Below are 24,525 nucleotides of genomic sequence, written 5' to 3'. Positions count from 1 at the left end.
CCTAGGTATTGGCATCCCTGCCCCCTGCATAGCAAGTGAGATTCAGTTTAGGGTAAGCCCCTCAATCAGGGCAGGCTAAGTACAGTTCTGCTGCCCTTTACTCATATAATAGGGATAACAACATTTCATTACCCCTGCATTCAATAAAGTGATTTGTAACCCAAGACTAGCAAAAACTGATCACTTTGGCAAAGCAGCTCCATCATGCTGTGCACCTAGAAAGAGTAGGTGAGTTTATGAAAATACAGTCTGTTCCTGAAATCTTTTCATCTTGGCTCATTGCTAGATGTCAGAGGAGAGTTCATTCAGCCTTTGCTTACACAAGTAATCCTTGTCCTGTGGCTTCTGGCTGGATCCCCCTGCAGGTCACATCCTTCCATGTCATCCAAGGGGGATGGTGGGGATGGGGAAATCCATGACTCCTACCCACCCCTGGCCAGGTGCAGGTCTCTGCTGTTCATAGACTGCTCTTGCTGTCACTGATGGTTGAGGTGGGATACTTCTTCCTGCTGAGGGCACTGCTGTGCTCTTGCAGAGATGGGGTGTCACTCAGGCCCACAGTGTCTTGACTCTCAGCCTTGGGAGGCTGGGATGATGAATCTTTCTGGAGTCTGGGTGTGGGGGCAATTAATAATGCAACTAGAGAATTAAAAGCCCCATTCAATTATAGTAATCCCTCTCCCAGTGTAAACCCTCTCTGCAAGTTATTAGTACCATGCTATGGTCATGCAAAGAGACCCTGTCCAAGATCAGGGCCTCTTTGGTGCCAGATATTGTCCAGACCCTATCCAAGATCAGGGACCCATTGTGCTGGATGCTGCATAGACCTCCAACCTAGACTGGGTTCCCCATTGTTCTGGGCACTGCACAGACAACAAACAGGCACTGAGAGAAGTAGGGAATTGCATAAGGTCTCTGGAAGAGGAAGGAATAGAACCCAAGTGTCCTGATCCCATGTGCCAGACATGAGGTGCTCCTGGACCAGCCCTCACGACATGGGAAATAAGGTGGCAACATTTTCTCCAATAAGCAGGGGGGCTGCACTGGGATCCCAGGGACTGAACCTGAGCAGGCGCACCCTGAAGCCCCACTTGTATTTGGAGGAAATAATAAAACCACATTACTGGGAGATTCAGTTTGGCTTTCAGCCCTGAAAGCTACTTCCAGCAGAACTGTGCCCCCTACTGAACCTCCATCCAGCTCCCTGCAGCACTACATCCCCTTCTGCAGCGGTTCTCAACCAGGGGTCCATGCGCCCTTTCGTGGGGGGGACGGGACGGGACCCTGTGGCTGAAACCCAGATCCCAAGCCCTGGCACTCTACGTCATGGGGCTGAAACCCTGAGCCCCAGCACCCCCCACCACGGTGCTGAAACTCCAAGCCCTGGTCCCCCCCACCAACTGCAGTGCCAGAGCAGGACAGTCCCTGGGGCAGCTCCCCACCCCACTTCCTCCTCTCCCTGCCCCTGAGGCCCCCACCCCCTGGCCAGGTTGGAAGCAGGAAGCCAGAGTCTGGGCAATGCGGGCAGCTGCTGCTCTGGCTAGTTTCATAGAGCAGGCAGCCACGGCATTCCCCTGTCTGCTGCTGCTGGTGCCTGGGGTTGCAGCGGCTCCTCAGCTCACACATCTGGTAAGAGCTGCCCAGGCAGGGGGACCCTGCGCTGTGGCCAGCAGAGCCCTTGGGGAGTAGTGACCGCAGGGGAGCCCTCCTGGCACACAGCCCCTAGCTACCCCCTCCCTGCACCCTGAGTTACCCCCCCCTGCCCGCACACAGCCCCCAGCTACCCCCTCCCTGCACCCTGAACTACCCCCTGCATGCACACAGCCCCTAGCTCCCCCCTCCTTGCACCCTGAGCTACACCCCCCACCCACAGCCCTGAGCTCCCCCCTCCCTGTACTCTGAACAGTTTTCAAACTTTTGGAGCTGAACCCCCACCACACACAACCCAGACAGGCTAGGTGGCCTGACGTGGTGAGTCAGAGGGTGGAGGTGGCGCTGCCTTCCTGGACCCCACTGTGCGGAGCTGGCCCAAGCCCCACCAGCCCCTGCCCTCCCCCAATAGAAATCAAACTACGCCTATGTCCAGCGGCCCACTCTTGGTCTGGAGCCCTGATTCCCCTCCCCCTCTGGACCCTGGAGTTTTTATAGCATGTTGAGGGGGGCCTCAGAAAGAAAAAGGTTGATAACCCCTGTTCTACTGCACCCCTGCCACCCGACTCCATACAGCATTGCGCCCCCTATTCAGGCCCTGACCCTCTCCCTGAACCCTGGTGCCCCCTACTGACACCCTATCCCAATCCCTGAAGAACAACACCCCATACTGAGCCTCCACCATGATCCTTGAAGCACAGCTCACACTACTGACCCACCCGCTCCCAGCAGCAAGGGGCCTTCTACTAAGCACCCCGCCCCACTCTCTGCAGCACAGGACCCCTTATTGCCCCCGCCCCACTCCAGGCAGCACAGGACCCCTTGAATATTTCATGTATGTCTCCTATCCTATCCAGTCCCACTTGGCCTGTATGCTGCAGCCTGGGGCAGGCACCATCTTGGATCCTGGGGATGTTCAGGCCCCTCACCTGTTCTTGGCCGAGGCAGCACGGTCCCGCTGTCGGCGGTTCTTGAACCAGTTCCCCACCTGGGTGGGGGTAAGGCCAGTGGCATGGGCCAGATGGCGCTTGCAGGAGGGGTTGGGGTAGGGGTCCTGCAGGTACCATTCCCGCAGCAGGTTCCGTGTCTTCTCCTGGGGACAGAGAGAAGGGCAGTGGGATGGGTATCAACACAGGGATGGGGTCAGCAGGGAGACCCTTATACCCTATCCTGATGAGCCTTCCCAGCCATGCACAGGCCCATATAGAGCATTCACCATCCTGGTGGGCAGCATAATCCACTGCAGTCTATTCACTGGGTGGTGGCTGTGGGAGACAGAATCATCCCCTCCAGTCTGTCCCACCTGAGGAGGAGGTGGGATTGCCCTACAGAGCATTCCTCTTGGGGAGGGGGGGCAGAGCTGTCCCCAGCAGTCTATTTAATCATCGCCCACAGTCTATTCCCTGGGGGTGGGGGATTGTACCCTACACTCTATTCTCTCACCAAGGAGCTGTCAATCTGCTGCTCATGACCCTCTTCCTCTCCTGCCCCACCACCCGATGCCCTGCTCACCTTGAAGCTGCTGGCCCTGTGCTGGATGTTGCTGTTGGAGAAGGATAGTCTCCTGCATGATGGGTACTGGTCCAGGCCCCCCAAGGTCCCTGGGGCCCCACGGGGTGAGGCCTGGCTGCAATAGGGTGCCAGCAGGGCTGCGGTGTGGGGGCCCAGTGGCCCCAGCTCAGGGCAGGCCCGCACCCATGGAGGGACCTGGTGGGACCTGTGGGCAAGGGTAGGCGGCAGGGCCCAGAGGAACCGTGCCAGACGCTCGAACTCCCCACTCTCTTGCAGGGCCTCACAGACTCGGGCCACCTGCCCTGGGGGGAAGAGTGACAGACCAGGTGGTGGTAGTGGCATAGGGCCAGTGGGGGGATGGGACCAGGGCAGAGAAAGGTGTAGGTTTGAATATGGGATGGAGAGGTAAAGTGCAGGAGGCAGGAGGGTATAGAGCAAGAAAAGGGGAACAGGGCAGGGGATCGGGATGGGAGTATGGGATGGAGGAGGGATGAGGCAGGAATCAGGGCGAGCGGGGATGGGGCAGTTTTGTGTGGGGCTGGAATGAGAGGAATGGGACAAGCAATCCGAGTATGGAACAGAGGGTTATGGGTCTGGGATTGGGGTGTGAGGAACAGAGAGGGACAGGGCAGAGGATTGAGGGGGAGGCCTATAGGAGGCAGACAGAGGGAATTGGACAAACTGAGGATGGGAGAGAGAAATAACAGAAATGATGTTAGTGCCACTACCCAGTAACTAGGCAGAGCTTTGCATCAGTCCTTCCCTTCCCACCCACCCACCCCCCGCACCCTGGGCAGTGCCATGGAGGGCCACCTGGCTCAGCCAGATGACATGGCAGCTCTGAGGTTTGATCTCCAGACTCACCAGCTATGCTGACTCCCTTAAAGCCTCAGCTCCTCAGACGGGGGTGGGGTGGGGGGGAATCTCAGCCTCCATGGAGGAAAAAGGCACTTTCTAATCTTTGTGTTTGTAGAGAGAAGGCTGGGGACATGACCCCCACCTCCCACGAAAGCTGGGGACTCAAACTCCCCCCCCATCCCACCGAAAGTTGTTGATGTGATATATGCCCATCCTAACTCCCCAAGGAGGCTGGAACCAGACCCCTGCCCCTCAAGAAAGCTGGAGATGTGATCCCTGCTCCCTCCCCACAAAGGCTGGAGACAACCCCCAGGCCCCCCTGAAGGGTCACAAAGCAGAAAGCAAAGAAAGAAGCCAACATGGATTACTTTTAAAACTCTTGGTTTGAAGCCAATCTCATGCAATTTTGAGTGGCTGACTCTGCTGGCCCAGTCAGGGACCCAGAGAAAGCAACTCACCTGTCATGTGCAAATGGTGGATTGGTTGGAGATGGTTAGAAAGAGGACCAGACGCCAGGCCATCCAGCTAGGTACTGAGAATATAGATAAGACATATGGGCTGGGGACGATTTCTGGGCCCTAAGGACTCAGGAGCCCCAATGAGAACCAGCAGACCAGTGACTCCTAGTGCGATATCATGTGAGAGCGATTAAGAAGGAGCAGAGTGGTGGGATCCCTTGGGATATGACCTTAGTCAGACTAACAATGAGTCCTGTATCTGGCTTTGGGGTGCACACTTCAAAGAGGATGGTGACAATTTGACAATCCAATCCATAATAGTGAATAATTAGGAGTTTTAATAAAGAGAATTTAAAATACTCTTTATAAAGAGTAAAGAATTAATAATAATAATAAAATAATAAAGAATTTTCAATCCTTGAGGGGGCCACTTGGGATCTGGGGCAAAAATTGGGGATTGGTCCTGCTTTGAGCAGGAGGTTGGACTAGATGACCTCCTGAGGTCCCTTCCAACCCTGATAGTCTATGAAATACGATCTACCTATTCACCCTCTCTAATATACAGCCACTATACATCCAAAACATATCTATCCATCCAGTCCATATCTATCTATCCAGTCATTGTGACAAAGTCAGCTGGACAGCTGCAAGAGGGTGTGGGAAGGCAGGCATGTTAGCCCTAGAATGTTAAAGGCCCTCTTCCCTATAAGCTGAGAAGGGGTTACCTCAGGTCAATTAGGAACACCTGGATCCAGTTAAGGGCTGCCTGAGAACTTTTAAAACTGGAAGGGAGAGAGAGACAAGCTGTTACCAGGCTAGTGGCAGCAGGGAAGTAAGCTTCTCCAGAATGGGAGGCTACACTCCTCCCCATAGGGGAAGCAGACAAGCCTGAGTGCCTTCTAGGGGAAGGACTGACATCCTGGGGCAGGCTACAGGGCAACACCCACCTCAGTGAGGAGGCAGGGGAAGGTATCATCCCTTTGTTTTCATGTTTATGGGACTATTGCCCTTTTGTTTGTGTAGGATCACCCAGTAGGGCCAAAGGAGCACAGATAATGGGAGGATGAACACTCCTTGGAGTAGGGTGGGGCTGATTTACCCATCACCAGAGGGGGAAGTGCTTGGTCCAGCAAGGCGAAGGAGGTGCCTTGCCACACCATCCACCCACCCCAATATACAGCTATCCATCCAATACACATCTACGGGGTCAGTTCTAGGGGTGGACAAGCAGGGCAGTTTGCCAAACTGCTGGGCGTTTTTTTTTGTTTTTTTTTTGCTCAGCAATGAGGTGCCCAAAAACATACAGGTTTCAGAGTAACAGCCATGTTAGTCTGTAGTCGCAAAAAGAAAAGGAGGACTTGTGGCACCTTAGAGACTAACCAATTTATTTGAGCTACAGCTCACTTCATCGGATCCATATTGTGGAAAGTGTAGAAGATCTTTTTATATACACACAAAGCATGAAAAAGTACCTCCTCCCACCCCACTCTCCTGCTAGCAATAGCTTATCTAAAGTGATCACTCTCCTTACAATGTGTATGATAATCAAGTTGGGCCATTTCCAGCACAAATCCAGGTTCTCTCACCCCCCCACTCCCCCCCCACACAAACCCACTTCCTTGCCTACAGACAGCCCCCCAACCTGAAGCAAATACTCACCAGGAACCACATACCACACAACAGAACCACTAACCCAGGAACCTATCCTTGCAACAAAGCCCGTTGCCAACTGTGCCCACATATCTATTCAGGGGACACCATCACAGGGCTTAATAACATCAGCCACACTATCAGAGGCTCGTTCACCTGCACATCCACCAATGTGATATATGCCATCATGTGCCAGCAATGTCCCTCTGCCACGTACATTGGTCAAACTGGACAGTCTCTACGTAAAAGAATAAATGGACACAAATCAGATGTCAAGAATTATAACATTCATAAACCAGTCGGAGAACACTTCAATCTCTCTGGTCACGCGATTACAGACATGAAAGTTGTGATATTACAACAAAAAAACTTCAAATCCAGACTCCAGCGAGAAATTGTTGAATTGGAATTCATTTGCAAATTTGATACAATTAACTTAGGCTTGAATAGAGACTGGGAGTGGCTAAGTCATTATGCAAGGTAACCTATTTCCCCTTGTTTTTTCCTACCCCGCCCTCCCTTAGACATTCTTGTTAAACCCTGGATTTGTGCTGGAAATGGCCCACCTTGATTATCATACACGTTGTAAGGAGAGTGGTCACTTTAGATAAGCTATTACCAGCAGGAGAGTGGGGTGGGAGGAGGTACTTTTTCATGCTGTGTGTGTGTATATAAAAAGATCTTCTACACTTTCCACAGTATGCATCCGATGAAGTGAGCTGTAGCTCACGAAAGCTTATGCTCAAATAAATTGGTTAGTCTCTAAGGTGCCATAAGTACTCCTTTTCTTTTTGCAAAAACATACATTAACTACAAATACATGTCTATCTATCCACCCTCATAAACATCTATCCATCCAATACACATACATCTACCCAAATCCCATAGCCATCCCCAACGTGCATCTATCCCTCTATCCCCAATAAACTTCTCGCCGTCCATCCCAATACATATCCACCCACACATCTGCAATATGTATCTATTTCTCTGTGCATCCCCAATTTGTATCTATCTGTCTGACACTCAATACATATCTTCAATCTGTGATGGCTGGGAAGGTGCTCCATGGTGAGAGTGTTGATCTGTACCCCAAAACATGGTTTATGTATTGGGTTTCTGTGACAGGTGCTGAGCCTGCTGGAGGGAATGGTCAGTTTGAACACCTTTCTCAGAGACAGATGCAGTCATAAGAGGAGTGATTTAACCCATTTAGATTAAATTGTTCCAGATGCCAAGCAATGGAACAGCCATCACAGGCATTCTTCTAGATCATTGGTTCCTAAACTGGGGGGCAAGAAGAAATTCCAAGGGGGAACGTGAGGCTGCCTGGCCCTTGAGCTCCCTGCTGGGGAGGCTAGCCCCCAGCTCCTCCTCTGCTGTCCCCCCCGCCCCCATGCCCCTCGCAGCCATGCCACCATGCGGGCAGCGCGGCTTGTGCCCGCCCACCTCCCAGGCTTTCCAGTAAGCCAGTCCTGCCACTCTGAGTGGCCTGGTAAGGGGGGTGGGGGTTGGATAAGGGGCAGGAGGTCCTGGGGACAACGTTCCCTCTAATTTTTGACAGGCCGTGTGTGCAAAAAATTTCTTCTGTGCAAATTTTTGAAGCAGAGTTCAAATTTGTGCACCATGAGGCAAATGCACTCAAGCGAGTAAAATGCTTATACATTTAAAAAGTTTTAATTTGCAATTTGTAATAATAATAGTTTTACACCATGTTATTTTATAAATGTCATTTTAAATACTTAGAAAAAGGAAATTTAACCATTCTTCATGAAGCAGAAGTTAGTTTTAAGCATTACCCTTTATGATCTTTTTTATAGACAATCACGAGCATATATCAAGCACATATTAATCATGATCATTATCAGTCCATAGGCTTCTGCCCATTGGTGTCCACTTTCACCTTTCATTCTATACACATGTCCGAAAAGACTTTGATAAACATATGATAAAGAATTTAATAAGTATGCCATTATGTCCATTTATATGGGTTTTCAGATAGAGACATCATAAGTTAAAAAAGCAAAACAAGAGTTTGTGTTTTAAATTTAAAATTTTCCTAAAAAATATCAATAAATGATTATCAGCCAAGAATAAGATATGTAATTACAAATGCATTTTAAATTTTCTTATTGGTTGAAATGTCAAAGACTGCTAAACTAACCTTACTGTTTTTCCCTGCGATCTTTTTCATTTGCACATTCAATATAAACTCTGTCCAGATCTATCAGTCCTCCATCCAGCTGGTAACTCTTAATATACATCTGCATGTTCAAATGATCTACTTGTAAACGATTCCGTAGTGTTTTTTAGAGTGTTCATTAAGCTAAAGCCACGCTCACAGTCTGCACTTGATGCTAGGAATGTTCCTCCAATATCCATCAACTTTGCAAGATCCTGAAACTCTTCGTTCGGGTGAGCAAATATCACCATATCCGGGAAACTTAAAACCAGTTGGCTTTTGATTCTTTTGGCTACTGCAAACTTGAAATCGTTGTACTGACTGACTATAACAATCTCTTCAGCAAGAAAGTCTTTGTATTTTGAACATAGGGATTTGACAGATTTCGCTTTAAGAAATCCAACTTCCATACATCATTCCACATTCTTCCTGTTGAAAATTCTCCTGAAGCTCTGGCGTCTCGACAATAGACACAAACCACTCCGTTGTCCTCATGATATGTGAATATTTCACGAAGTTTAACAAGCATTACACTTTCAGAGTAACAGCCGTGTTAGTCTGTATTCGCAAAAAGAAAAGGAGTACTTGTGGAACCTTAGAGACTAACCAATTTATTTGAGCATGAGCTTTCGTGAGCTACAGCTCACTTCATCGGATGCATACCGTGGAAACTGCAGCAGACATTATATACACACAGAGATCATGAAACAATACTTCCTTCCACCCCACTGTCCTGCTGGTTATAGCTTATCTAAAGTGATCATCAAGTTAGGCCATTTCCAGCACAAATCCAGGTTCTCACCCTCCACCCCCACCCCCCACAAACTCACTCTCCTGTTGGTAATAGCCCATCTAAAGTGACAACTCTCTTCACAATGTGCATGATAATCAAGGTGGGCCATTTCCTGCACAAATCCAGGTTCTCCCACCCCCTCACCCCCCCTCCAAAATCCACACACACAAACTCACTCTCCTGCTGGTAATAGCTCATCCAAAGTGACCACTCTCCCTACAATGTGCATGGTAATCAAGGTGGGCCATGTCCAGCACAAAGAAAGCCTGGATTTGTGCTGGACATGGCCAACCTTGATTACCATGCACATTGTAGGGAGAGTGGTCACTTTGGATGAGCTATTACCAGCAGGAGAGTGAGTTTGTGTGTGTATGGGGGTGGGGGGTGAGAGAACCTGGATTTGTGCAGGAAATGGCCCATCTTGATTATCATGCACATTATGAAGAGAGTTGTCACTTTAGATGGGCTATTACCAGCAGGAGAGTGAGTTTGTGTGTGGGGGGGTGGAGGGTGAGAAAACCTGGATTTGTGCTGGAAATGGCCCAACTTGATGATCACTTTAGATAAGCTATTACCAGCAGGACAGTGGGGTGGGAGGAGGTATTGTTTCATGATCTCTGTGTGTATATAATGTCTGCTGCAGTTTCCACGGTATGCATCCGATGAAGTGAGCTGTAGCTCACGAAAGCTCATGCTCAAATAAATTGGTTAGTCTCTAAGGTGCCATAAGCATTACACTATGTGACTTCGGTGTAACCGTTTCTGTAGTCTCATCCAGTCTTCCAGATTTAAATGAAGTCACTGTTCTTTTACGCTTTAGACCTCTAGACAGTGACATTTTGGGATTGATTTTTACCAGATTGGTTTATTTAAAATTAATACTTTTATTATATGGCTACTATTTCAATGCGCTTAGCAGCGTGACTCGACAAAAGGGCAAACAGGAGATCAGTCAGATCAGGATACCTGAAGTTTGTGCATAGCTCCAATCATGCCCACGCATCTGGGGCAAAAAAATGAGGGAAAATGGAGATGTGTGGGTCCGACCTTCCCAACATGATCAACGTTCCACGTTTGAAATGCTGGCAGGGAGGGGTATGATTCATTGCCCTCCTTTCCCTTTTCTCCCCTTGCCAGCTAGTAGAATCTGGCTGTGTTGACAGATGGCAGGGTAACAGTGTCAAAAGTCGCCCGTAAATGATATTTCGGCCTGACTCCAATAGAGTATTTCATTTTTTGTGCATGTGGTGTTTCGCTGTGCACGGGGGGGTTTAGGATCTGTGTGTGCGTGCACAGCGAACCAGGAACAGTGTCCAGGGGGCAGTCAGGGGACAGGGAGTGGTTGGATGGGGCAGAGGTTTTGTGGGGGCGGTCAGGAGACAGGGAACAGGGGGTTTGGATAGGTGCGGGAGTCTCGGGGGGCCTGTCAGGGGGCGGGGATGTTGATTGGGGTCAGGGGACAAGGAGCAGGGGGGTTGGATAGGGGGTAGGGTCCCGGGAGGGGGTAGTCAAGGGTCAAGGAGATAATAGACCAACAGACAAAATTATAATTATTATGTATACATAATAATAAGTATTCATAAAATTGTCCAATTACAGGTCTATATTATTTAACTACAATAAAGTATTAACAATCTTCTCGTTTCTGATTATGAATATAAGTAGACAAGAATAAAGGTATAACATAAAGTACAATAATAAAAATACAACTATAAATAAAACTATATAACTGCAATGTTTTCAAATTTCATACCACAAAATGGGAATATTTTTTATTTTTTTGCCTTTTGACGTGTCGGAGTGCCATTTCAGTTGGTGAGGAAGCCGAAGAACGATGTAGAAAGCAAGGGAACTTTTAAAAACTTCCTAGCTCACTTGCGAGAGTATTCAAGACTCTCGAGACTTCGAGAGTGTTCTATCATGGGAGTGGTTATCTCCACCACTCACAATGCAAGATCGGCTACTTGCCGGACTGGTGGTGGGGTATATATAGGGCAGCACGCGTCCCTACGTAATAGTAGTAGTAGTAAATAAATGTTTGCGACAACTCAAATTAACTTGCATCCGTTATTATTCATGAATCAGGAAAATTATTTTTATAGATTTTTTTATAATGTATTATGGCCACGATTAAGAAAAGGAAGTATGATGAAGACTACATTAAGTATGGTTTCACCATCATGGAAAAAAATGGGATCGATCATCCTCAATGCATAGTATGCCACGCGGTTCTCAGCAATGATGCCTTGAGACCTAGTCGTCTTGAGTGACACTTGGCAAAGAGCCACAACGCTTTGAAAGAGAAACCAAAAGAGCTTTTTGCTGCTAAACTTCAACGTTTAAAATGCATGAAGCTGGACACTACTGGAGCTTTTCATTAAGCGTCGGCCAAAGTGGTAGAAGCATCTTATGAACTGTCATTGCTCATCGCTAAAGCTAAGAAAGCGCACATAATAGGAGAAACTCTTGTGAAGCCTTGCTTATTGAAAGAAGCGGATATTGTGCTTGGTGCTGAAAGCAAGAAAAATATATCGGAAATTTCGTTTTCTGACAATTCCACGAAACATCGCATCGATGACATGGCGAAAGATCTAAAACTTCAAGTTGTGGAGGCAGTGAAAGCTTCTCCTTTTTTCGCAATTCAGTGCGACGATACCACTGATGTAGTACAATGCTGTCATTTGTTTGTCTACGTTTGATTCATTAACGATGGAACTGTGAAAGAATAACTGCTTTTTTCGAAGGAATTGATGACCACATCAAAGGCTTCGGATGTTATGAAAACGTTTTCTGACTTTTTTTTTTTTTTTTTTTTTTAAGAGAATGGCCTTTCATGTGAAAAACTGGTTGGTGTATGCACAGCCAGTACTCCAGTGATGCTTGGCTCTTGCTCTGCATTTGTGACCTTGGTGAAAGAAAAAAAATCCAGCCATAACCATGACTCACTGTGTCATACACAGATAAGCATTGGCTGCTAAAACCCTTCCAGATGACTTACATGACTCGTTGAATTTGGCCATCAAAGTTGTCAATTTTGTGAAGAACAGTGTTTTAAATACGAGACTTTTTGCAGCTCTTTGTGCAGATTTTTGAGTGGATCATAAAATTATTTTGTTTCACACAGAGGTATGATGGCTTTCCAAAGGGAACATGCTTTCGAGATTATTCGAACTGAAAGATGAAGTGGAAATTTTCCTCAAGCAACAGAAAAAAGAAGAGAGTTATAGCATGCATTTACAGACCACACGTTTCAACTTTCACTGGCATACGTCATGGACATTTCTGAATCTTTGAACAATCTCAATTTGAAGTTGTAAGGAAACAACACTGAAAACATTATAGTGCACCACGGTGCCATCAAAGTGTTTGCGGAAAAAATCAAGCTTTGGAAACATCGAACACAAGCCCAGATGCCTAACTTTTTGTCTTTTCCAACATTTTCATCACTCGCTGAAAATGAAGGTTTCCAAGAACTTTGTAAAGAGAATGCAAAGAACAAAGTTGTGTTTCATCTGGACTGCCTTGCTGACGAATTCATCTGCTATTTTCCAGACAACTTTTCTGGCAACCCTGTTCATAAATTAGCACATAATCCATTCAGTGTTGATGTCGATTCATTGCCAGAAGTATTGCAAGAACAAGCACTCAAAATGAGATACGATTCAAGTGCAAAAGATAATTTTGAAAACTTAAGCCTGGAACAATTTGGGATAAAATATTTCCCAATTTACCCGAAAAGTTGGAGAAGAAGCACTACATATTGTTCTTTCGTTTTCGTCCATGTACCTCTGTGAAAAAAGCTTTTCAAGTTTAGTCATAATAAAAACAAAACAAAGGAATCAACTGGATGTCAAAAACAATTTGCGTTGCACACTTTCATCTTTCAAACCTAGGATTTCCCAACTCATGAAGAAAATGCAGCATCATCCTTCACATTAAATTTGTTTTGTTTATGCTATTTCTTATCTTAAATTTCATTTTTATTAAATTTTTGTGCCAAGAAAAACTATTTGTGCTTATTTTTAATTTTAAATTACAAATTGAATTTGTTAAAAGGGGGGTTGGATGATGGTAAAGGAGAGGTGGGGGGCGTGAGGGTTTCTTGAAAATTAAAAAGGGGACACGATGCCAAAAAGTGTGGCTCACAATCTTTCCAGACTACCTTACCCATTTTAAGAGTCTGATTTGTCTTGTGTACCCCTCAAGTTTCACCTCTTAAAAACTTATAAAATCAGACATAAAAATTCAAAAGTGTCACAGCACACTATTTCTGAAAAAATGGCTTACTTTCTCATTTTTACCATACAATTATAAAATAAATAAATTTGAATATAAATATTGTACTTATATTTCAGTGTATAGTACACAGAGCAGTCTAAACAAATCACTGTATGAAATTTTAGTTTGTACTGACTTCACTAGTGTTTTTTACGCAGCCTGTTGTAAAACTAGGCAAATATCTAGTTGAGCTTTTGTACCCCTTGGAAGACTTCCGAGTACCCCCAGGGGTACACGTAACCCTAGTTGAGAACCACTGTTCTAGATGGTCCAACTGACCCACTGCCATTCTCATTGTCTACCCTGGGAAATGGGACAGGGCAGAACAAGCCAGCTCTCTGGGTGGATACTGTTACAGAATAAATGTTACTGAATTCCAGAATCATTGATCTGCTCCCTATTTCCCCATACAGACAAGGCCTAAAGAAAAGGCAAGACTTGGCACCATAGTTGCATCGGGATGATTGGGACCAAAGACCCAACTTCCCTGAGAAATGGGAGACCAACATGCAGGGCAAGCTGAGGTTATGGCTACAGATCCAGAAAGGTGTGATTGTGGCACAGTTAGGCATAACATGCCAGCTTCAATCTAGCTAACATGGGTAACAACAACAAAGAAGTTGCAGCAGCGTGGACCCCTGTCATTAGCCAGCCACTGGAGTACATCCCTGGCAGGCTGGTACTGGGGCAGCGAGCCCATGATGCCACATGTTCACTACCAGCATTATCTGCACCTGCTAGACTGAAGTTAGCATGGGCCCCATGGCTTCCTACAGGACTGTGAGCTGGACCCATTGGGTTCCAGTAGCTCAGTGAGATTAGAAGAGACTGGATGTGTGTGTTCCTAAATTTTCTCCAAAGTTTTGTTTCTGCTGCTGAATATGGTAGCTGGATTTAAGAGGATGCACTTGTGACAGCCAGGTGGACCTGCTCAGTAAGAAGGGTTTGACACAGACGGGGTTGTACCCAGATCCCAGGTTAAGTGTGGGAGAATTGTGAGATTCCCACACCCAGACAAGTAAGGGCAAGAGATCAAACACCTGATGGGATGCAAGGAGGTTGACCGGACTGTGGCTACCCTGTAAATATGACAGCATCTATCTGTCTATCTAGACCAGGGGCACTTTTAGATCAGAACAAAGTAACAATCTGGGCTGCTTTATTTATTGTGGATAAGGGATATGGATTGCTTTAGCAAATCTTTAACTTCAAAAAATTCTAATTATATTGCAGAAAAAATGTGGGATTAATTAATAATAATACAGGGGCCTATCAGTTGTCAAACTTGTTTCCAAAAATTAGGAAAAAGAATGGTGAAAAAGAGAGGGATAAAGCGAAAGATGGGTGTGTTTGGCAATTGATAGATAGACATAGCATGATGGGTCCCTGGTATCAGCTGGAGCCTTTATCAAACCAATAACCCCTCTACATTCAGATCAAATGTAACATCTTTTTAAAGGATGTAAGAAGGTCTTTGCTGGGAAAATTCACATAAGATAAAATAGTTAGCAGCTTTAAAAGGATATCCCCAATCTAGCATTATTTGTTTATCCAATTTGTGGATGACACTGTCTTGTGTCTCTGCCTGCTTTCTGTCTCTTCCCCTGTCTGTCTATTTCCTCTCTGTCTTTCTAGGTCCTTGTCAGTCTAAGATTGTTCCTGTCCCTCCAGTATCTGATAAAACATTTGCATTCTGCTAATAAATTGTTTAAGAAATCTGGCTCACCAGTTGCTACTAAAGAGAGCTCTAAAGTGCGCTAGGAATCCTAAGCCTCAACAATGTTCCAAACTTTCATCCAAATTAAGAAATAATAAATGCCTTTACTTAAAAAAATAACAGCATAAATGTATTTCATTAGTAAAATAATACATGCAGGTCAGCTTTCCAGCAATGTTGGAATGACAGAATCCATTCCAATCCCAAAGCGCTGGAATAAGGAGGACGTTATTCGAGTTAATGATTATTACTGAGAACTGGACTAATGCTACCCGGAGAGGTGGCTGAGCCCCACTTCAGAAATTTACAAATAACTCAGCATGAGGGAAATTCGTACTTTGTTGATTTGTTCAATTGTCAAGTCCTTTCAGAACAAAATTCCTCTCTTAAGAATCTTTTAGCTGAAACAGTGATTCGGGTTGAAGGAAAATGTTCCGAAATAGACTAAACTCAAAGAGTCGCGAAGATCAAAACTTGGCAGGGAAAGGAGCTCATAGGCGGTGGGTGCCAGCGGAGAAGGGGTGAAATGAACCTGCGCCCCTGAACGCACACACTCGAAGGCCCCCTTCCGCGGGAAGGATAGGCGCCCACCCCCAGGTTTCACAAGGGGCTCCGCTCCCGGTCCCGCGCCCGGGGTCCCGGCTGTGGCCCAAGCCTGGGCCCCCGGCCCTTACCCCTGTCCGGGTCCCCACTCCCGGAGACACGACTGTGCTCCCAACCCCACTGAGCGGGGCGAGACACGGACAGGTCTCAGGGGGCAGCTTTCAACACCCCCACCACTAAAAGCTGGAAGAGAGGGTCAGTACGTCCGGGAGTTACCTGCGGCAGCTGACGAATTTCTCCGGGTGGAGGCTCAGGGGTGAAAGCCGGAGGACCCTGCACTCCCCCACCGAGACCGGCGATGCTCCGCGATGAGCGGAAGCCCGCAGGTTTCTATGCGCTGTGCCCTGCGGCTGCGGCGGCGGCTAATCGCGCTGCCCAGGAGTTTCCGCAGACCAGGCGTCTCGCTCCTAGCCGAGGACAGGAAGGCGAGTGCGAATGCTGGGCTGGGGGGGAGGCAACTGAATGAACACGGAGGGAGCTCAGTTTCTCCAGGGACAATTCAGAGTCACCCCTGGCCTGGGGGGAGGGCCAGATTCCGGGCACTTCGGGTGGATATTGGGTGCAGAGTGAGGCTGATGACCGGGGGAAACCCACATTTGGCAGTGGGGTGTGGGGCCTGTGATGGAGGGAGGGATAATCCGAAAAGTGGTGTCCCCACCGTCTTTTGCTCCTCTCTAATTGGTATAAAGAAAAGGAGGACTTGTGGCACCTTAGACACTAACAAATTTATTTGAGCATAAGCTTTTCTGAGTTACAGCTCACTTCATTGGATGCATTCAGTGGAAAATACAGAGGGGAGATTTACACGCAGAACATGAAACAATGGGTGTTACCATACACACTCTAACCAGAGTGATCAGGTAAGGTGAGCTATTACCAGCAAGGGGGGGGAGGGACCTTTTTAGTGATAATCAAGGTGGGCCATTTCCAGCAGTTGACAAGAACATCTGACAGGTTTCAGAGTAGCAGCTGTGTTAGTCTGTATCCAGAAAAAGAAAAGGAGGACTTGCGGAACCCTAGAGACCAACAAATAAATTTCATCTCAGGCACTGGCACCCTGACAGCAGGATTGTCTGGCTATGTAGACTCCCTCCTCAGGCCCTTCGCTACCAGCCCTCCCAGCTATCTTCGAGACACCACTGACTTCCTGAGGAAACTACAATCCCTCGGTGATCTTCCTGATAACACCATCCTGGCCACTATGGATGTAGAAGCCCTCTACACCAACATTCCACACAAAGATGGACTGCAAGCCGTCAAGAACACTATCCCTGGTAATGTCACGGCAAACCTGGTGGCTGAACTTTGTGACTTTGTCCTTACCCATAACTATTTCACATTTGGGGACAATGTATACCTTCAAATCAGCGGCACTGCGATGGGTACCCGCATGGCCACACAGTAAGCCAACATTTTTATGTCTGACAGAACAACGCTTCCTCAGCTCTCGTCCCCTAATGCCCCTACTCTACTTGCACTACATTGATGACAACTTCATCATCTGGACCCATGGAAAAGAAACCCTTGAGGAATTCCATCATGATTTCAACAATTTCCGTCCCATCATCAACCTCAGCCTAGACCAGTCCAAAGAAGTGGTCCACTTCCTGGACACTATGGTGCTAATAAGAGATGGTCACATAAACACCACCCTATACCGGAAACCTACTGACCACTGTGCCTACCTACATGCCTCCAGCTTTCATCCAGACCACACCACACGATCCATTATCTACAGCCAAGCTCTTCGATACAACCGCATTTGCTCCAACCCCTCAGACAGAGACAAACACCTACAAGATCTCTATCAAGTATCCTTACAACTACAATACCCACCTGCTGAAGTGAAGAAACAGATTGACAGAGCTAGAAGAGTACCCAGAAGTCACCTACTACAACAGGCCCAACAAAGAAAATAACAGAATGCCACTAGCCATCACCTTCTGCCCCCAACTAAAACCTCTCCAACGCATCATCAAGGATCTACAACCTATCCTGAAGGAAGACCCATCACTCTCACAGATCTTGGGAGACAGGCCAGTCCTTGCTTACAGACAGCCCCCAGCCTGAAGCAAATACTCACCAGCAACCACACATCACAGAACAAAACTACCAACCCATGAACCTATCCTTGCAACAAAGCCCGTTGCCAACTGTGTCCACATATCTATTCAGGGAACACCATCACAGGGCCTAATCACATCAGCCACACTATCAGAGGCTCATTCACCTGCACATCTACCAATGTGATATATGCCATCATGTGCCAGCAATGCCCCTCTGCCATGTACATTGGTCAAACTGGACAGTCTCTACGTAAAAGAATAAATGGACACAAATCAGACGTCAAGAATTATAACATTCAAAAACCAGTTGGAGAACACTTCAATCTCTTCTGTCACTCGATTACAGACCTAAAAGTTCAATTCTTCAACAGAAAAACTTCAAAAACAGACTCCAACGAGAGACTGCTGAATTGGAATTAATTTGCAAACTGGATACAATTAACTTAGGCTTGAATAAAGACTGGGAGTGGATGGGTCATTACACAAAGTAAAACTATTTTCCCATGTTTATTCCCCCCGCCCCCATTCCTCAGATGTTCTTCAAAGAGAAAGGGAGTACTAGTGGCACCTTAGAGACTAACAAATTTATTTGATGGTCTCTAGGGTGCCAAAAGTACTCCTTTTCGTTTTTCGGATACAGACTAACACGGCTGCTACTCTGAAACCTCTAATTAGTATGTGTGACTTAAATGCTCTCCCCTGCCCTTGCTATGCTCATCTCCCCCGTGCCATGCTCATCTATCCTCTGCACCCGCCCCATAGAATCATAGAATATCAGGGTTAGAAGGGACCTCAGGAGGTCATCTAGTCCAACCCCCTGCTCAAAGCAGGACCGATCCCCAATTAAATCATCCCAGCCAGGGCTTTGTCAAGCCTGACCTTAAAAACTTCTAAGGAAGGAGATTCCACCACCTCCCTAGGTAACACATTCCAGTGCTTCACCACCCTCCTAGTGAAAAAGTTTTTCCTAATATCCAACCTAAACCTCCCCCACTGCAACTTGAGACCATTACTCCTTGTTCTGTCATCTGCTACCACTGAGAACAGTCTAGAGCCATCCTCTTTGGAACCCCCTTTCAGGTAGTTGAAAGCAGCTATCAAATCCCCCCTCATTCATCTCTTCCTTAGACTAAACATCCCCAGTTCCCTCAGCCTCTCCTCATGACTCATGTGTTCCAGTCCCCTAATCACTTTTGTTGCCCTCCGCTGGACTCTTTCCAATTTTTCCACATCCTTCTTGTAGTGTGGGAACCAAAACTGGACACAGTACTCCAGATGAGGCCTCACCAATGTCGAATAGAGGGGAACGATCACGTCCCTTGATCTTCTGGCAATGCCCCTACTTATACATCCCAAAATGCCATTGGCCTTCTTGGCAACAAGGGCACACTGTTGACTCATATCCAGCTTCTCATCCACTGTAACCCCTAGGTCCTTTTCTGCCGAACTGCTGCCAAGCCATTCGGTCTTTCGTCTGTAGCGGTGCATGGGATTCTTCCGTCCTCTGCACTTGTTGTTGTTGAACCTCATCAGATTTCTTTTGGCCCAATCCTCCAATTTGTCTAGGTCCCTCTGTATCCTATCCCTACCCTCCAGCGTATCTACCACTCCTCCCAGTTTAGTGTCGTCTGCAAACTTGCTGAGGATGCAATCCACACCATCCTCCATATAATTTATGAAGATATTGAACAAAACCGGCCCGAGGACCGACCCTTGGGGCACTCCACTTGATACCGGCTGCCAACTAGACATGGAGCCATTGATCACTACCTGTTGAGCCCGACAATCTAGCCAGCTTTCTCTCCACCTTATAGTCCATTCATCCAGCCCATCCATCCCCGTCATGCTCATCTACCACCTCCCGTCACCCTGCTTATTTACCCCAGCCCCCATGACCCCCACCACACACATTTATCCACCCTGCTCATTTACTCCCTGCCCCCCACCACACACATCTACCCCCCCTTGCCATGATCATAGATCCCCCATCCTCCACCCCTCCTGCTTATGGACTCCCTGCCTCCAACTCCAACCCCCACATGCTATGTTTATCTACCCCTGCCACCCACTCTACTCCACAGACACACTCATCTACTCCATGCCCCCCACCACCCTACTATGCTCATCTGCACTGTCCACCACCCTGCCACACTTATATACCCCCTGTCCCCAGACCCCACTCTGCCACACTTATCTACCCCTGCCCCCATAACTCCACCACACTCATCTACACTGCCCCCACCCCTCCACCACCTCACCATGCTCATCTATCCCCTGTCCCCTTCCTCCTTGCAATACCAGCCCCCACGCCAAATCACAAACCCACCATTCACCAAAGTCACATCTCTCTTTCCCTTCACCACACCCCCAGTCCAAAACAGGAGTATTGAGGTTATATTTGCTCTGTATTTGGCACGGATGCAACCACTAGCCAAAAGTATAACTGGGTTAAACAAATTAGAAAGTTCATGGAGGTTAGGTCCATCAATGGCTATTAGCCAAGATTATCAGGGACACAGCCCCTTGCTCTGGGTGTCCCTAAGCCTCTGACTGCCGGATTCTGAGACATGATGACAGGGGATGGATCACTCAATAAATTGCCCTGTTCTGTTCACTCTCTCTGAAGCAGCAGGCACCAGCCACTGTTGGAAGGCAGGACACTGGGCTGGATTAACCATTGGTCTGACCCAAGGTTGTCCTTATGTTCGTTGCTGGAATTCTGTGTCCAGTTCTGGTGCCCATAATTCCAGAAGGATGTTGGTAAACTGGAGAGGGTTCAGAGAAGAGCCATGAGAATGATTAGAAAACATGGCTTACAGTGATGGACTCAAGGAGCTCAGTCTCCAAAGGAGCATAACAGAAAGAAGGTTAGGGGTGACTTGATCACAGTACCTACATGGAGAACAGAAATTTATCTAAGTCTCTTCAGCCTAGCAGAAAAAGGTATAACCAGATCCAATGGATGAAACTGAAACTAGACAAATTCAGACTAGAAATGAGGTACAAATTCGTAACAGTGAAGGTAATTAACGAGGCTCATTGTGGATTTCCATCACTGGCAATTTTTAAGTCCAGATTGGCTGTTTTTTAAACTAAGTCCAATGGCCTGTGTTATGCAGGAGGTCAGACTAGATGATCACAGTAGTCCCTCTGGCCTTACAATCTGCCCCTAGGGCTGGGCCCTGCAGTCTAAGCATGTCGCTCAGTCCTGGTTACATCCCCCTTTTTGTTCTTTCAGTTCAGGAGGGGTTTGTTCGGAAGGACACTTCGGGCCCTACCTATGCTGCCCCCTGGCTGGGGGGCAGGGGCGGCTGTGGCAGTGAGGGGAGTGGCAGAGCTGTGTGTGTGTATGGTGTGGCTTTGCAGGCCAGTGCTGTTAGGAGTTGGAGCCAAAGCACCAGCTGTGTTAAATAGCCTCTCTCAGGATCTGAGCCGCAAGCTGCTTGCAGCCAAGCAGGAATTGATGAGCCTTAAGGGATTAGGGGGACAACAGCCTCGCTGATCAACCACTTAGCATTCCTGCACTGTGTTAAATAAGTAACACCTGTTCACCCGGCTGAGCTGCCAGGTCTGGCTGAGAGCAGCCCCAGCCCAGGCAATGGGGTGGGTGGGGAACAGCTCACTGCTGTCACAAACAGAAAAGGAACTCAGGAGCCCTGGCTGCCAGCTCCCCACCCTGTTTTAACTACTAGAACCCACTCCCCTCTCAGAGCATAGATAGAGCCCCAGAGCCCTGATTCCCAGGCTTCTGTCCTAACAAAACATTCCGTGTGCTATGCCGTTGGTGCACCTGCTCATGTTAGGCCAAGGGGCCTGGTCTGCAGTTGCCGGGTTTCTAGTAACGTGCGGCGACCAGAAGAATGTGCCTGTGGTGTGAGGAACAAGGTGCTCCAGCTGCCCCCTTAGTGTCCTTTAGCTGAACTGGCTCTTAGAGCAGAGTAATTCTGGGAAAGCCAGGTGCACCCAGGGTTCTTAGTGAAAACGGGACCATCAGAGACTGAAAGACCATGGTAGGAGCCATGCAGTGAGCCATTTGCAGAGAGGGCCTGTGACCCATAGCAAATGGTGGGAGTTCACAGACATATGAGATCAATTTGAAAAAAGGGAGGTTCTGATGAATTGGGCACCAGCCTGCAGCATTGACTGGGCTCTAGCACCAGTACATTTTACACGCCCATGATAAAGCAGTTTGTTATCATTAGGGTTCAGAACTAATGTTCCATTGAGGAAACAAGCCAGTTTGCACTTCTCCCAGTTGTTGCTTCAGGCAGTTGAAGACTCAGGCACGGCCTCCTATATTTAGATCTGCAGCCCCCAGGGCAGGTTCTGTGCTTCCCTATACCATGTAGGTGAATACACAGTGTCCTGTACCGCTGCAGCTGTCTGTGCCGCTGCCTGACTGGCTGCTACCTTTATAGGACCCCTAATCAGTGAAGCCCCGCCCCCTAATCAGGGCTCAGCTTCTCTCCCAGCACAAAGCCCCTACACATACAGATACTACCAATACAAAACCAAACACACACAAATATCTTCTCCTCCAACAGAACTCCCACTCAAACTCCCCTGTTTACAGCTCTGTTTGCTAGCTCCTGTGCCGCTGCCTGACTGGCTGCTACCTTGAGAGGACCCCTAGTCAGGGAAGCCCCGCCCCCTAATCAGGGCTCAGCTTCTCTTCCAGCACAAAGCCCCTCCAAGCCTCTACACATACAGATACGACCAATACAAAACCAAAGACACACACAAATACCTTCTCCTCCAACAGAACTCCCACTCACCCTCCGCTGTTTACAGCTCTGTTTGCTAGCTCCTGTGCCGCTGTCTGACTGGCTGCTCCCTTTATAGGACCCCTAGTCAGTGAAGCCCCGCCCCCTAATCAGGGCTCAGCTTCTCTCCCAGCACAAAGCCCCTACACATACAGATACGACCAATACAAAACCAAACACACACACAAATACCTTCTCCTCCAAGAGAACTCCCACTCAAACTCCCCTGTTTACAGCTCTGTTTGCTAGCTCCTGTGCCGCTGCCTGACTGGCTGCTCCCTTTATAGGACCCCTAGTCAGTGAAGCCCCGCCCCCTAATCAGGGCTCAGCTTCTCTCCCAGCACAAAGCCCCTCCAAGCCTCCACACATACAGATACCACCAATACAAAACCAAACACACACACAAATGCCTTCTCCTCCAACAGAACTCCTACTCAAACTCCCCTAAAAAGGGAGTTTGAGTGGGAGTTCTGTTGGAGCAGAAGGTATTTGTGTGTGTGTTTGGTTTTGTATTGGTAGTATCTGTATGTGTAAGGGCTTTGTGCTGGGAGAGAAGCTGAGCCCTGATTAGGGGGCGGGGCTTCACTGACTAGGGGTCCTATAAAGGTAGCGGCACAGGAGCTAGCAAACAGAGCTGTAAACAGGGAAGTTTGAGTGGGAGTTCGGTTGGAGGAGAAGGTATTTTTGTGTGTGTGTGTTTGGTATTGTATTGGTGGTATCTGTATGTGTAGAGGCTTGTAGGGGCTTTGTGCTGGGAGAGAAGCTGATCCCTGATGAGGGGGCGGGGCTTCACTGACAAGGGGTCCTATAAAGGGAGCAGCCAGTCAGGCAGCGGCACAGGAGCTAACAAACAGAGCTGTAAACAGGGGAGTTTGAGTGGGAGTTCTGTTCAAGGAGAAGGTGTTTGTGTGTGTTTGGTTTTGTATTGGTGGTATCTGTATGTGTAGGGGCTTTGTGCTGGGAGAGAAGCTGATCCCTGATGAGGGGGCGGGGCTTCCCTGACTAGGGGTCCTATAAAGGGAGCAGCCAGTCAGGCAGCGGCACAGGAGCTAGCAAACAGAGCTGTAAACAGGGAAGTTTGAGTGGGAGTTCTGTTGTAGGAGAAGGTATTGGTGTGTGTTTGGTTTTGTATTGGAAGTATCTGTATGTGTAGAGGCTTGGAGGGGCTTTGTGCTGGGAGAGAAGCTGAGCCCTGATTAGGGGCCGGGGCTTCACTGACTAGGGGTCCTAGAAAGGTAGCGGCCAGTCAGGCAGCGGCACAGGAGCTAGCAAACAGAGCTGTAAACAGGGGAGTTTGAGTGGGAGTTCTGTTGGAGGAGAAGGTATTTGTGTGTTTGGTTTTGTATTGGTAGTATCTGTATTTGTAGAGACTTGGAGGGGCTTTGTGCTGGGAGAGAAGCTGAGCCCTGATTGGGGGAGGGGCTTCACTGACTAGGGGTCCTATAAAGGTAGCGGCACAGGAGCTAGCAAACAGAGCTGTAAACAGGGGAGTTTGAGTGGGAGTTCTGTTGGAGGAGAAGGTATTTGTGTGTGTTTGGTTTTGTATTGGTAGTATCTGTATGTGTAGGGGCTTCGTGCTGGGAGAGAAGCTGAGCCCTGATTAGGGGGCGGGGCTTCACTGACTAGGGATCCTATAAAGGTAGCAGCCAGTCAGGCAGCGGCACAGACAGCTGCAGTAGCACAGGAGTGTTGGGAACACTGGGGCATGGCCACTAGTAACTCAAGGGGATGGAAGACCAAAAGATTTTTCAAATCTCCCTGTACCTTTTTAAAGCTTCAAATAAACTTTTCTGCTTCTCCACCCCGTTGTAATTATTGGGTGTAGCACACCGGGTAACGAACCAACTCAAGCTGTTGTTCAGCCTCTCGGCACTGGGTGCCAGCAACAGCTTTTGGCGTCCCTGGGTGGGCTCGAGGCTGCAATTTAGCCTTGCCCGGACCCCTCCTGGAGGTCAAGGATTGCGGCAAGAACCGACGCCCAGTGCGCACCGGTGAGTT

At 47.9% G+C, this 24,525-nt stretch overlaps 1 long non-coding RNA gene across 2 annotated transcripts; it reads right to left on the bottom strand.

Annotated features, from left to right (window-relative positions):
- Positions 1 to 530: 530 nt before the first annotated feature.
- On the bottom strand, positions 531 to 16,055 carry LOC140899365 (uncharacterized). 2 transcript variants are annotated; one of them, XR_012155299.1, is made up of 4 exons: positions 15,915 to 16,055; positions 4,479 to 4,552; positions 2,580 to 2,743; positions 531 to 611 (listed from the first exon to the last, which is right to left on the bottom strand). It is a non-coding gene; the product is annotated as an uncharacterized lncRNA (long non-coding RNA). The 2 variants fall into 2 exon arrangements; XR_012155300.1 differs by lacking the exons at positions 4,479 to 4,552; positions 15,915 to 16,055 and adding an exon at positions 3,163 to 3,226.
- Positions 16,056 to 24,525: the final 8,470 nt, after the last annotated feature.

Source organism: Lepidochelys kempii, chromosome 16 (assembly GCF_965140265.1).
Source record: "Lepidochelys kempii isolate rLepKem1 chromosome 16, rLepKem1.hap2, whole genome shotgun sequence".
Taxonomy (NCBI): Eukaryota; Metazoa; Chordata; order Testudines; family Cheloniidae; genus Lepidochelys; species Lepidochelys kempii.
This window is presented reverse-complemented; position numbering and strand designations above follow the sequence as displayed.